Source organism: Pistacia vera, unplaced genomic scaffold (assembly GCF_008641045.1).
Source record: "Pistacia vera cultivar Batoury unplaced genomic scaffold, PisVer_v2 Contig1329, whole genome shotgun sequence".
NCBI lineage: Eukaryota > Viridiplantae > Streptophyta > Magnoliopsida > Sapindales > Anacardiaceae > Pistacia > Pistacia vera.
In genome coordinates this window covers 83,866-98,493 of record NW_022195390.1, presented here as the reverse complement: position 1 = coordinate 98,493, position 14,628 = coordinate 83,866, and the positions used below count along the sequence as shown (strand labels likewise).

General features: G+C 37.6%; 1 pseudogene; it reads left to right on the top strand.

Annotated features, from left to right (window-relative positions):
* The first annotated feature begins 724 nt into the window (after positions 1-724).
* Positions 725-14,244, top strand: LOC116122248 (annotated as a pseudogene).
* The last annotated feature ends 384 nt before the right edge of the window (positions 14,245-14,628 follow it).

Below are 14,628 nucleotides of genomic sequence, written 5' to 3'. Positions count from 1 at the left end.
GTTTATTTAATTTTTAAATATGGTAGGGATTTGGAGTTGGGCTGGGGATTTGAATCAATCTTCTTCCCTGCTGAAGTAAATGGGGGATGAAAAATCATAATTCAATTAAGGGACGTTATATGGTGATTTAACGATAAGTTTAATTGAAAAAAAGATAAAAAGAATAGTGGTCATTAAATTTATTTTCTATTTTTTTAATTAAGTTTAGTTCTTAAATTAAAAAACTAAAAAAATAAAAAGGACCAAAAAGTTGTTATGTTAGAAAAAACCAAAGAAAAGCAAATTCAAAACTAAAGGAAACTTAATGAAAAAGAAAAGAGCGTTAAAAAGAAGGCCTTTTTTTTTTTTTTCCAAAATTTTAATTTATTGTATGTTTAACTTTCTTTTTCTTTTTTTAGTAACTTAATTTTTTTTTAGAAGATATAATTTAAATGTTATTATTACTGTTTTTCTTTATACAGTATAAAGTAAATATAACTCTGACTCTCTGAGTACCTATTTATGTCTCTTAACTGAAGAATTTACAATGTTATTGTCACTAATTGAAAGATTTATAATTTTTGTATCTCAGAAAAATTCCTTAAAATTGTGCCCTTTAATCTCCCTTAACTAAACAATAGGCGGCTACACCAACTCGGCTGAAATTGAATAGACAATCTTTCTTAGGGTTTAATTCGAATTTGAAGCCAATTCAATTTACAAAACACAATACAAAAAATGAGTGATGGGCTCTTCGTCGACCGAAGCTTTTCCAGCAAGCAGGTTTCCTCAAAATCCTTCATTTTCAATTGAAAAATTTGTTTACACTGTGCAATTTGTTCGTACATAATGTTTTACAAAACTTTTATTGTAATGAAACTCAAGTTTTTGATTGTTTGAGATTAGAATAAGTTGAGAAAGGGATAGAACTATTTATATTTAATATGGGTCTCGTTCAGCTTAGTCATCTAGTTGGCTTTGTTTTTATTTACTTTGTAAAGAAATTTTGCTTGGAGGAATACCTGCATGCCTTTGTACAAGTTACCCAAGGTCTTTTAATTACTTCCATCTTAAAATTTCTTCTTTGATTTATCAATTGTTAAACCCGAAGACATTGCCGAAGTCTAAGTCGTGGCTTTATGTTTTCTGTGGGTTCTTCGCTTTTGCTTGGAAAAGATTATTCAAAGTAAGTTTTGCTGATATTGGGAAAAATAAGGTTTGCTGATAATATTTGGGAGGCATAAGTTCCTCTAAAACTGGTGCAGTCATGTATTGTTTGTTGTTAATGTTAGAATTATTATAAATCTAGCACTTTGTAAAAACTAAGATTTTTGGGGTATAAGTGTCTGGATTTCTTTCTTCCTTTTCTTTATTAACTCCTGGGTTCTATAGTATTTTTGCAATTTTTTATTTTATTTTATTTATTATATATCTTGTGAGCATATGTTTGCAGGAAGTTTTGCTGGAGTTTCGTGCTGGTAAAATGAAATTTGAGGGAAAGAGGTTGTCCCTGACGCACGTAAAGGACTGTTCGCATAGCAAGGGTTGATGAATTTGACATGATTTCTTTCTCTAGGTTATATTTCTATCTAAGAGTTCATTTATAAGTAATCTTTAGTGGTTCTAATTTTCAATTCTTCTCTCTGTCCATGTTCTGCTCAATAATATTGAACTTACGTTCTTATTTTGAATTCGTCTTTGGGCTAATATTCAGCACATATTTTGAACAGAGCCTGATCAGTTTTTTTGTTAGGGAGATGAGAGATTGATCCATTTTCAGTGGCTTGATCGCACTCAGAATGTTGTCGAAGATGTATCCAAATTGCAATGTTTTGTATTTTTGCTATATATAACTAACAGTCACTCACTTAGCTTCTTGGTTGTTTGTACAAAAATTGCTAGTTTCACATATTTGAATCTTTCTTTGGGTTTCCAGAGGTCCGAGTTAATGGTTAAAAGGGCATGCTTTCGGAATTTTGAAGCATGAGGTGTATTACTTCATGTTAGTTTTAGATTTTGCATTCAGGCTTTTGATTAACCCGTTTCATTGTTAAATCAGCAATCTTTTAGTTCTGGCTTAATTTTCTAAATAGAACAGTTTAGATTTTTGTTGTTGCAGTGGCTTCTCTTGGTATTAGGAGCAACTTAGATATAGCCAAGATTCAAGTGCTGAAATTGGGTGCTGTTTCATTGCCAAGGTGGGGGAAAGAAAGGGAAAGGTCTTATTTTGAGCTGAGTAAGTTTGCCATGAAATTTATAAAGGTTGCTGTCCAGAGAGATATAAGGCATAGAAGATAGTGCTAATAGTAGGATAAGAAATAAGAGAAGTGTTGACCAAAGTTAGCCATTAGATTTACACAATTTTGTATTTTAGATAGTTGAATCAAATGTCTCTAGTATGTGGAAAAAAAATGTCATGGAAAGTGCCAATTGCTGAACTTTCTTTGTGGTCCTTGTGCGTACAGAAGTGGATAGTGCTACTTTTGAAGATGAGTACATATGTGAGTGTGAGTGGATCTTTGTCCCTGTTAAGGACTTTTCATGTTAGGCTGGTGAGGAGTTTGGGAATATAATGAAGTTTTGGATGTATGGGTTTGCTTAGCCTTGTATTTCTTATGCTCTCTGACTCCGTCTTTGTAGGTCTGTTCCTTTTTTGGTTAATCTGTTGGCTGGTATGTTATAACAACCAACTTGATGAGCTGTATTTTATTTTATATTTTTAATTATATGCATAGGGTGAACCAAAATCCGTTGAATGGAAGAGAAATAAACATGAATTTAACAGCTTTACTACAAAAATTATGTAAAATCATGAAAATGGATAACGTGCTACCCAATCCTCTGAATGAAGAATAAAAAATTCCTCAAATTTCTTTGTAATCGAGCTCTTAAAGAAAAGAAGCAAGAGAGAGAACTCTTTCCCGTAGCAGCTCTAAGTCTTCATGCTTATCTTGTGTAAAATCCTTTATTCTCTCTCTCCAAGTAACCCAAACCATTGTAGCATAGCTGACAACAACTCTGCAGAGGACAAATTTGATTCCCACAAGCAACCAATGATTCAATAAAGGACAGGATATTGCCATGGTTATAGTTTGGTATGACCCAATTATTAGCCTCTCCAGAAATTTTAAAACATAACTTGAAGCTAAGGACAATGAAGGAACAATGGTTAAATCTTTGGCTACCTTTTTTAACATATGATGCACCAATTTTGCTTAGGTATGACTGTACCATCTGGATACACGCGTGCATTTAAGATTTTCTGTCTGCTTAAAAATAGACCTATTATACTCCTTTGATATCACTTTCTGTTCTATTGTTTGTGTCATTATGGTACCTATTACTGCTGGTGCTCCTTGGTAGAACCTCTTTTGTACTTTGATGCAAGATGCTACAGGATCAGATATTTTTCCTGATGAAGCAGTGTTTGAGAAGGTATCATTCTTCATCTTGAAATGTTCTGCTTTTATAGATGAGAATATCCAATTGTTGTCTGTGATCTTCACATTATGGTATTTCTTAACTCAGGTTAATCAAGCATCAGGAAGGGTATACATTTTGAAGTTCAATACTGATGATCGGAAGTTCTTCATTGGATGCAGGTCAACCTTGCTTTGGTTCCTTGATGTAGCATCACTTGTTTACCAGTTATTGATTTGAACTCTGTTGTTTTTCAGGAGCCTAATGCTGAAGGTGACTCGCAATTGTGTAGCTCTGTCAACTATTACACAATCGACATTAGGTATATGATTAGGTCTTTTAAGAACCCAAGTATGGCACTCTATTTGAAGTCAGCTATTTTTCATCAGATAACTTTTACTAACTAAAGTGGGTCTGTCTTGGTCATCTTTTCAGCTATTAGTTTTTAAGAAATAGACAAATTGTAATGTTCAGTTTTGGCACTGGACTCTTCTTTTCATCTACAAAACTGTCTGGACAAATTTGTCTTCATAATAATGTGAATTCAAAAGCTTTGGAAGTATTGATTTATTTAAATTTCTGTGGAATTGAATGAATTTTTTTATCCAGCGTTTTGCCCTTTTTATGTCAAGCCATCTCACCTCCATTATTTATGTATAAAATGTTATTTCTCACCCTATTTGTGAGATTTGATTACAATAATACTACTCTTCCCAAAACTTATCCCAATTTTCATATTCCAGTAATTTGGTGGCATTCCCTCATCAACATGAGTGGTGTATTTTCTTTTTTCCGGCAAGTCTTAATGAAGAGGATCCTGATGCTTCTATCCCTTTACAAGTTTCTGAAGACATGGTTGAAGATGATGTCTCATCAAGGTACAGCTACCATGACAAGAAGCCTTTTTTTTTTTTTTTACTTTTTTTTTAAAGAAAAAAGAAGCCAGTCACTGTTATGTATTAGGTTTCCGACATCTTTGCTTGCTATACGTATGAATTTAGACTTCAGAATCTTGACCTTTATTCCGTATAAATCATATTTCAGTGTTATTAGCTTTGATACTGATGAAAAAGTATTTGAATGGTTGGAAATGCTTGTTTTGCTCGATCCTTAAGGACACATAATACCAATAGGTTCTCATCTCAAGTCTCAACTTCATTCACGCTATGCTTTTTTGTTTTTATATTTTGGTGATATCAAATGTAGAAAATTTGTATCTATTGAAATATGATGACAGAAAATTAGCAAAACATACACCAAAACTTCAAATACCCAAGGGAAAACCAAATTGATCTTTACAATTAGATACTGATAGGCCACCCCATACTAAAAGCTATCAGAGGTAGAGGAGAAGGGTGAAGAGCATGACTAGAAGACATGAGAAGAGCGTGACCAGAGGCCAGGAGAATTAGTTAGGAATAAGAACACGTGTCATTGTTGGGTTGGTTACCTTGGGAAAATCTCACATGTATATAAATAGGGAGGGGCTGCTCAAAAAGGGCAGAATATATTTTTGTAAAAGGGATTCCCGAGGGAGGCCGCTAACTCCTCGAATTGTTAGCAACTCTATCTGTTGTTTAGTCCTTTATTTTCTTTTCTTTTGCATTACTGATATTGAATCCAAGTGAGTGAATTAATACAAATACTTCTTTGCCTGTTCCATTTTTTGGTTCTACGTATTGAGATTATTGGTCTGTTGTTTCTTTGTGTTGTTGAACTGTTTGGAGATTGAGGTTTGTATCAAATTGGTATCAGAGCCAGTTTTGTTGGGGAATGGTTAAAACGAAAATGGAAAATAGAATGGAAGGAATGGAGAAGGAGATGGGAACGGTGAGACGAGATATGGTGAGTTTGAAGGAAGATATGGGTAATCCCAAAGACTACCTCCTGGAACTCAGGGAGTGGATGAGAATCAAGGATGAAAAAGAAGCTAGCCATAGTAGTGGGAAAAGTAAGATGACGGAAGGGGAAAAATCTGATGGAGAAAGTGACAAAAGAACTGATGGGGAAAGTGACAAAAAAGATAAGAAGATTAAGAAGATGGACTTACCCTTCTTTAATGGAGAAGACCCATACGGATGGACATTTAGGGCTGATAGATATTTTGCCATTAACAGATATGCTGAGGAGGAGAAAATGGAGGCTGCTGCAGTCTGTATGGAGGGTCGAGCCTTGAATTGGTACCAGTGGATGGACACCCGGATGCCAATAAAAAATTGGACAGACTTCAAATCCGCATTGATTGAACGATTCCGACCATCATTTAAGGGATCTGCTTGTGAGGCCTTGATTGCATTAAAACAGGAGGGAACCGTGACTGAGTATAGGGAACAATTTGAAGCTCACTCAACACCACTGACAGAGGTAGGAGAAGAAGTGTTGGTGGGCAGTTTCGTCAATGGACTGAAGGAGGAAATAAAGGTAGAGTTGCGCCTGAGTAAGCCCAAAAACTTGAATGAGGTAATTGATCTGGCCCATAGAGTGGAGGAAAAGAATTGGGTCTTGGAGAGGGCCCGGGGAAAAATTAGCAAAAGTCAGGGCTTAAAGGGGGAGAGTTACTCTGGGGTTAGCCCAAGTCCAGAGCCCCAAACCCAAAATTTTTTTAGACCCGCGTGGGGAACAAATCTGAATAGAAATTCAGATCTGGCGCGCCACTCTTTCAATCGCAATTTGGGGCAACACACACCGAGTCGCAGTTTCGACCGAAGAGAGAGGTCAACGGAATCTCCGGCGGCCGGGTTTTGAGGGGAAAACTTCCGGCGGCTAACAAAGGCCAAAATTCAGGCAAAAGGAGAGAGAGAGGACTGTGTTTTAGGTGCGATGAGAAGTTCGGACCTAATCATCGTTGCAAAAGTAAGGCCCTACAGATTTTGCTTGCATGAGCGGAAGATGAACCGGACGATGGAGATCCCACACCAGTCACCAAAGACGAACATGTTCTGGAAGGTAATCCCGTAGCTCTCTCAATGAATTCCATAGTGGGTACACCTCAGATAAGACACTGAAAATTCGTGGTCACATTGGAAAGGAATTGGTGATTGTGTTGGTCGATAGTGGAGCGTCGCATAACTTTATATCCCACGAATTGGTGCAAAAATTGGGAATCCCAGTGGAAGGAAGGAAAGCGTTTGGAGTAATGGGGGGTAACGGAGTTACTGTGAGGGGAGAAGGAATCTGTAGAAGCGTAAACATGCAAATACAGGGGGTGAGGGTCGTACAGGATTATTTTCCGTTTGATTTGGGTGGAGCTGACGTGGTGCTAGGAGTATCATGGTTGAGTTCCCTGGGTGATGTGTGTGCGAACTGGAGGAATCTGACCATGGCGTTCGAGGTTGAAGGGAAACGAGTCTTGTTGCAAGGGGACCCCTCTCTGGTAAAGACAGTAGTGTCCCTCAAAGCCATGATTAGGTCGGTACAAACAACAGGCGTGGGTTATTTGGTTGAGTTCTGTTCGATTGAAAATAAATCAGAAGTGAGAGAAGAACCGTTGGACCCCAGGGTGGCTAGTGTGTTGAAAAAGTTCGCAGTCTTGTTTGATCAACCATCCGGGCTACCTCCACAAAGGGAGACTGATCATGCCATAGTACTTAAACCTCCCAACATTAGGCCCTATAGGTACCTGTGACATCTGGGATACATTTCTAATATAAATATAAACAAAAAGATTTGGTACTCCCAGAGGATAGAGAAGAGTCGGTCCATTGCGGTGTCAATGTCTCTCGATCAGCCTTCCGTATCGAACAAGAAATTTAGTATTGAAAACAAGATAAAGGGGGTTGGATGTCATTCAAGGATTGCATCTAGTAAAGCTTTTACCAGAAGAATGAGATTGAGAAGCTGGTAGGAGAAATGTTAGTGGCGGGAATAATTCAACCCAGCACCAGCCCCTTCGCCAGTCCTGTGTTATTTGTTAAAAAAAAGGACGGTAGCTGGAGGTTCTGTGTCGATTATAGAGCCCTGAATTCCATCACCATACCCGACAAATTTCCCATCCCTACCATTGATGAGTTGCTTGATGAACTAAATGGAGCAACCACCTTTTCTAAACTTGACCTAAAGTCGGGGTATCACCAGATTAGAGTCAATGATAAAGACATACCCAAAACAGCCTTTAGGACACATGAGGGCCACTACGAATTCTTAGTTATGCCTTTCGGCCTTACCAACGCCCCATCCACCTTCCAAGCACTTATGAACACCATTTTCAAACCTTTCCTCAGAAAATTCGTCCTAGTTTTCTTTGATGACATCCTAATTTACAGTCCAGACCTGAACACCCATATCCTTCACCTTACCCAGGCTTTTAAGATTCTGCAGGAACATCAGCTGGTTATTAATCGCAAGAAGTGTCTTTTTGGTCAGGCGAAATTGGAGTATTTAGGCCATTTAGTGTCAGAAAAAGGGGTTGAGGCTGATCCTCAAAAGATCGAGGCAATGGTGGCATGGCCAGTTCCAACTAGTGTGAAAAGCTTAAGGGGATTTTTGGGACTCACCGGTTACTATAGGAGATTCGTACAAGGGTATGGCTCTATCGCCCAGCCCTTAACTCAGCTTCTAAAAAAAGACTCCTTCTGCTGGAATGAAAATGCCCAAAAGGCCTTCGAACAGCTGAAGAAGGCCATGGTTACTGTCTCGGTTCTAGCCACTCCCAATTTTGCTGTTCCTTTTGAGATCCAAACAGATGCCTCAGGGCAGGGTCTTGGGGCAGTGTTGGTCCAACAAACTTGGCCAATCGCATATCTGAGCAAGGCTTTTTCTCCTCAGGCCAAGCAAAAATCAGTTTACGAGCGGGAGCTCAGGGCCATAGTTTTTGCGGTACACAAGTGGAGCCACTATCTATTGGGTAACAAGTTTATAATTAAAACTGACCAAAGGAGGCTTCAGTTTCTTCTGGACCAGCGAATGAAGACACCAGAACAGCAAAAATGGCTATCCAAACTCATGGGATTTACCTTTGAAATCCAGTACTATCCGGGGCATTCTAATAAGGTGGCTGATGCATTATCTCGCAGGGAAGAGGAGTTGGTTTATCAGGCCATTACCAAGGTACAGTTCTCATACTACGAAGACCTCACCTCTGAATCCCAGCTTGATCCTAAGTTGCAAACCATTATCCAAGACTTACTCCTTGACCCAGGTTGCAGACCTCACTATCAGCTACGCCGCGGCTGCCTGCTGTACAAAAACAGGTTAGTTTTGCCCAAATTTTCCAAATTTATTCCTAAGTTACTTGAGGAGTTTCATGCTAGTCCTGGGGGCGGTCATTAGGGGTTCTTTCAAACCTATAAGAAGGTGGCAGGAATTGATTATTGGGAAGGGATCAAACGAGATGTTCAGAATTATGTACAAGCTTGCACCGTTTGCCAAACACAAGTATTCATCCTTGAGACCTGGTGGTCTGCTCCAACCCTTACCTATTCCCAACCAGATCTTTGAGGATATATCCATGGACTTTAAAGGAGGATTGCCAAGATCCAAAGGGTTTGACACAATTCTGGTGGTCGTTGATAGGCTAACCAAATATGGGCATTTTATCTTGTTGTCCCATCCCTTTAATGCTAAGGAAGTGCCTGACATTTTTGTGAAAGAGGTCGTTAAGTTGCATGGGTTCCCACAATCAATAGTTTCTGATCGGGACTGAGTGTTTATGAGTCAGTTTTGGCAGGAGTTATTCAAGGCTGCCGGCACCACTCTTAAGTTCAGTTCCGCATACCATCCGCAGACGGATGGACAGACCGAAGTAGTGAACCGACGTGTTGAAACGTATCTCCAGTGTTTCTGTAGCTCACAGCCGCGACAGTGGCCGAAGTGGCTGCCTTGGGCTGAATTCTGGTACAACACAACATACTACAACTCCACCAAGATGACCCCTTTTAAAGCCCTCTATGGTCGTGACCCACCCATCCTTCTCAAGTATACTGATAGCCTTTCCCCAGTGGAAGATGTTAACAGGCAGCTGATAGGGAGAAATGCCATCCTGAATGACCTTAAAAGCAATTTATCGACGGCCCAAGGTAATATGAAACAGGCTGCTGATGCACACAGGCGGGACATAACATTTCAGGTGGGGGATTTTGTTTACCTAAAGCTACAGCCTTACAAATTTAGGTCCTTGACCAGGAAGATCAATGAGAAATTGAGTCCAAGATTTTTTGGCCCGTTTGAGGTGTTTGCCAAAATTGGCCAAGTGGCCTACAAGTTAGCACTGCCATCTACGGCACGTATCCACCCAGTCTTCCACGTTTCTCAACTCAAAAAGAGTCTACACAGTGTTGTGCCTACTCAACCATTGCCCCCTTTTCTTACTAAAGATTTGGAATTGATAGTGCAGCCCGAAACAGTGCTCTCTTCTCGAACCTTACTCGATGGGACCAGGGAGGTCCTAATCTAATGGAAAGACCTTCCACCCTTTGAAGCCACTTGGGAGCCTTACGAGGTTATTGTCCACCAATTCCCTCAATTCCACCTTGAGGACAAGGTGACACTTCAAGAGAGGGGGGGGGGGCGTATTGTTAGGCCACCCCTTACTAAAAGCTATCAGAGGCAGAGGAGAAGGGTGAAGAGCATGACTAGAAGACATGAGAAGAGCGTGACCAGGCCAAGAGAATTAGTTGGGAATAAGAACACGTGTCATTGTTGGGTTGGTTACCTTGGGAAAATCTCACATGTATATAAATAGGGAGGGGCTGCTCAAAAAGGGCAGAATATATTTTTGTAAAAGGGATTCTTGAGGGAGGCCGCTAACTCCTTGAATTGTTAGCAACTCTATCTGTTGTTTAGTCCTTTAATTTCTTTTCTTTTGCATTACTAATATTGAATCCAAGTGAGTGAATTAATACAAATACTTCTTTGCCTGTTCCATTTTTTGGTTCTGCGTATTGAGATTATTGGTCTGTTGTTTCTTTGTGTTGTTGAACTGTTTGGAGATTGAGGTTTGTATCAGATACAAAACAGCTTTAACTCATGACTGCCAAATCTGTGTCATCTCAAAAAAATAGGCAACTGATAGGAACCCACTCCAATAACTACGCAATTTGGGCTGGGCCATGGGTTTTTCATTGGCTTGGGTAGAACTCACTTTGGAAAACCGGCTTGCCAAGGGAGGTTGTCCAAGCCTTTATAACCCACATGCCCACCATTTTCTCTTTCAATGTGGGATCCTAATAGCAACCAAGATAGTCAACATTAGTTCAAAATACCCTCCTAGTAAGATGGATATGAAAGAACAAAGTATCCTATAAGTTCTTTGAAATAGAGGTCCCAAAAGTATGTTAATAATATCATTTGATCCAACCAAATATTGCTATCATTCACCTTTTCTTAGTTCTTTTGGTAATAAAGGGGTGATGTCTAGTCTTTCCAAGGAATGTGACTATCTAAATCTTTATGTGGGTTTTGACGTGAGAGTGTTCCAAAGGATCATGCTGCTCGGTATGATTGTTGTAGTAATTTGGTTTCTGCCTTCTTTTAACTAAAATTGGTTCAACTGACCTGATGTACCATAAAGCTGGCCTGAAGACAACTTGGCAAGTTTCGATAAGGGATTTTATTATCTGAGCTTCGAAGTGGTGGTGTCGGAATGCAGTTGACTGAATTATTGGTTATCCACTCTTGTAATGACGCTGACTGACAAGAAGCATAGAAGCTTTCATGTGTTTTATGTATAAATATTGTATCAGTGAACCAAATTATAACTTGGCTTATAAATTTAAATCTCTTGAGAGAAAACTGTTTCATTTAATGAAGTATATATTGCTGTGATTTTTCATTTATAACTACCATAGTATGGCATGCCTATTTTGTTATATGATATTGCAAATTTCTGAAAGTAGCCTTAATTGAAATGGGGGATCACTTATGCTCGCACAAGTTGATTGTTAAGATATTTGTTGCCAATTGCTTGATGTTATTTTGATGCAATTGTTATTCATGACTTGCAGAGCTGGAAATCTGGTGGTCCCAAACTTAGGTGCAGAAGTAATTAGTGATGTTAGCTCCTCCTCTGGACCAGTTAAGTTGGAAGATCTGCAAAGAATTTTGAGTAACATTGAACCTGCAGGTATTGTTTTTCTTGCATCTATTCTTTTTAATGTATTTCTACTTTACCTGTAATTGCTCTCAGCTCTAATACATTTGTTATGTGATGAATATGTTGCAGATATTACTGGAGATCCGGATGGAGGTGATAGTTGATACTTCTTTTATATGCTGACTGTTAAGATATCTATAATAAGATAGTAATAGAAGCCAATACACACTTGTTTCTGGTCTTTTTTTATCTATGGTTGTTAACATTTAGGATCTTTGCCATATGCCTATTCTAGGACGAGTTGAAGAGGAATTCTTAATTCTAAAGCTTATGTACACTTTTTCCTCATTACCTTATCTATTTGGTGCAATGCAGGGTTGATGTATATTGGAAACACACATTATAAAATGTTATTGTTCACACGGTGTTCGCTGGTGTTCTCAGCCCTCTGCCCTAGAAGTTAATCTTCTCAATTTACAAAAGGGCATACACCAAAATATTGAATACAATAAAAAGAAATGAAAATTAACTTTTGATACTTCCTTAGAATCTAAGGAATAACATGGTCATTGTCATCATGCTTGTATTCTCACTACCATATATACCAATGTTTATCTAGTGTTTTTTATTTTTATTTTTTACTTGGGAGTTCAAATAATTAAATAGTAAATGATAATGGAGAAGCAGAGATTGTTTGCAATAGAATCGTCGGACTGCCGTAAGATTTTAATGAGTATTCTCTGTTTTCATCATGCTGCGTTTATGATAATTGTTCTTAAAAGGGAGTTGGATCACTTAATCCTAGAAAATTGACTACTCTCTATATGTGAAAAATTGTACTCTGGTGCTTCAGATTTCAGTTAGATGGTAATGGTGTATTTGTGTAGCTGGTAGTATATATATTATCGCTCCTAATCTAGTTCAGCTATGTATATGCTTCTTTCCTTATTTTGGTGCAGGCTTGGGATTAGGGGATATTTTGAAGCCAGATTTGATAATGCCATTGATAGAGACTTTGTCATTGGAACAAAGATTAGCACCATACTTACCTGAGGTATGCCCTATTCTTGTGTTTGTGTTTTACTATGGTTTTACATTGCTGCAAGTTGATATGATTATGATTTGCAGGGTCAATGGAGTCCAGAAGATATACTGGAGTTGCTGCAGAGCCCTCCTTTCCGTCAACAAGTAGATTCATTTACTTATGTGAGTGGTTGGGACCCCCAATTTTTACTCTTCATTTTTGGAAGATTGTAGCTGATTAATGAGGAAAACTGTTTCTTGTTATTTGCAGGTACTTCGAACAGGACAGATAGATTTGTCTCAGTTTGGGGTTGACCCAAGTAAATGTGAGTACGCTGCAATTCTGAAATCTATGGCCTTGTTTGTTTATGCAACCATTTCCATATTTTCATTTTTTTCCTTGAAACATGTATAGTAGCTGTTCGGCATTGTTTTTGTTATTCGTTCTCATGAACATTAAACAAGTAAATTTGATTTTTAATTTTATTCTTTGGAATGAGAAAAGGCAGAGAACACTTTAAAAGTCTTCTATACCATTTCTAATTTTTTTTGTTGAGGAAGATATTTCTGTCTTCCTTTCCCAATTAACACTTCCTCTCTCTTAAACAGAAATTTTCATGAATGTTAAACCTCAATTACTCTCACAAATGATTTTTTCATTAGATTTTATACCAAATTTTGTTTCAGTTTTTTATGTTGATCAAATTAAGATTTTTTTCATTATGTTTTGTTGTAAATCAAGTAATTGAAACTCTATTTTCTTCGTTTCTTTCCTTTAATTCTCTCTTTTAAGATACTCTCTTTTAGACAAATATACCAACTTTTTTTTTTTTCATTTATCCTTTTTAAAATACTGTTTTGAGATAAACATGCCAAACTCATTTTCAAACTCTAGAAATACATAATCAAGTTTATTTCATTATTTTTAACTTTCACAAAAAACACAACGAAAACATAAACAAACAGCCCAATGGTTTGTTATTGTCTTTGTGCTTCGTCATTATCATGCATGTTGAGCTGTTCACTTTTAATAAGTTTTGGCACTGAGGACAAGTCCTTCAGGCTGTTCATTGTGCTACGTAGTTATAGTACATCTTTGTTTACTCTGTATGAGTGTCGTTGAAATTAGAGTGAAAAAACTACTTGGAGAAATGGGCAGAAAAATATATGTTGCACTGTGTGGGCTTTATATGTTCATGAAATGCGACAACTGATGTTGGTTGAAGGAAATTATATGTTGATTTTATAACCAAGTTCTACAGTTGCTTCAGGGTTTTCAACCTTCATTAAGTAACATTAATACGAAAATTACTACTGAATCTGACTGAAAATATGCAGACAAGTTCACTGTTTTGTCATTCCTGGAGGCACTTGAAGATTCCGTTTCCATGGACTCGAGGCAAAGCGACAAGGATTTAATGTCTCAGTCTTGTAACCGCAATGACCCCATGGATGAGAGCAAGTAGGAGTCAAATATATTGCTGTTTATTTTCTTGCTCATTGTTTAATATTAGGGGAAGGGAACTTTAATCTGGTCTTGTATTTTTAACACATGTTTCAATCCAGGAAAACGATAAAAAAAAAAAAATGAGTAAAGTTGTTGGTTCTAATTAGATTCACAAGTGTTGGTTTAATTTAGAGTTATATTTACCCTGTACACATAACAATAAAATTTGTTTTTCGCTAAAATTATTGCACTGAGACAACTTGTTATTGCTTTGGATTCGTTGTATTCGATGAAATGAGTGCGTTTGAAACTTTACAACCATTTGATTTTTGAGGTATTTAGTACAGGTTTAAGAGAATATTTTGACTCAGTGAAGAGTTTTGATTGCCATAGCTCTTATGATGATTGATGAATCAATAAACTAGCCTTACAAACATCTCTCACTAATTCATGTGGCAGTTCGCAATTGGTTTGATCTGACGAAATCTATTGTTGGGTAAGTGGGACCTATGTAAGTTGACAAGTTTATGAGATAAAGTTAGTGAAAAGTGTTGGTATTACTCTTGATGAATGTGTATTTGAGGGGCGCATTAACAAAATAAGGTCAGTTTTGAACCACTGCATTAATGGGTCATTTGAAACCCAGACAAAGTGGGAAACTTAGGGTTTGTTTAATTTGTACTTGGTTCAAAAACTAAAATATGATTATTTTTTTTCAAAAACTAAAATA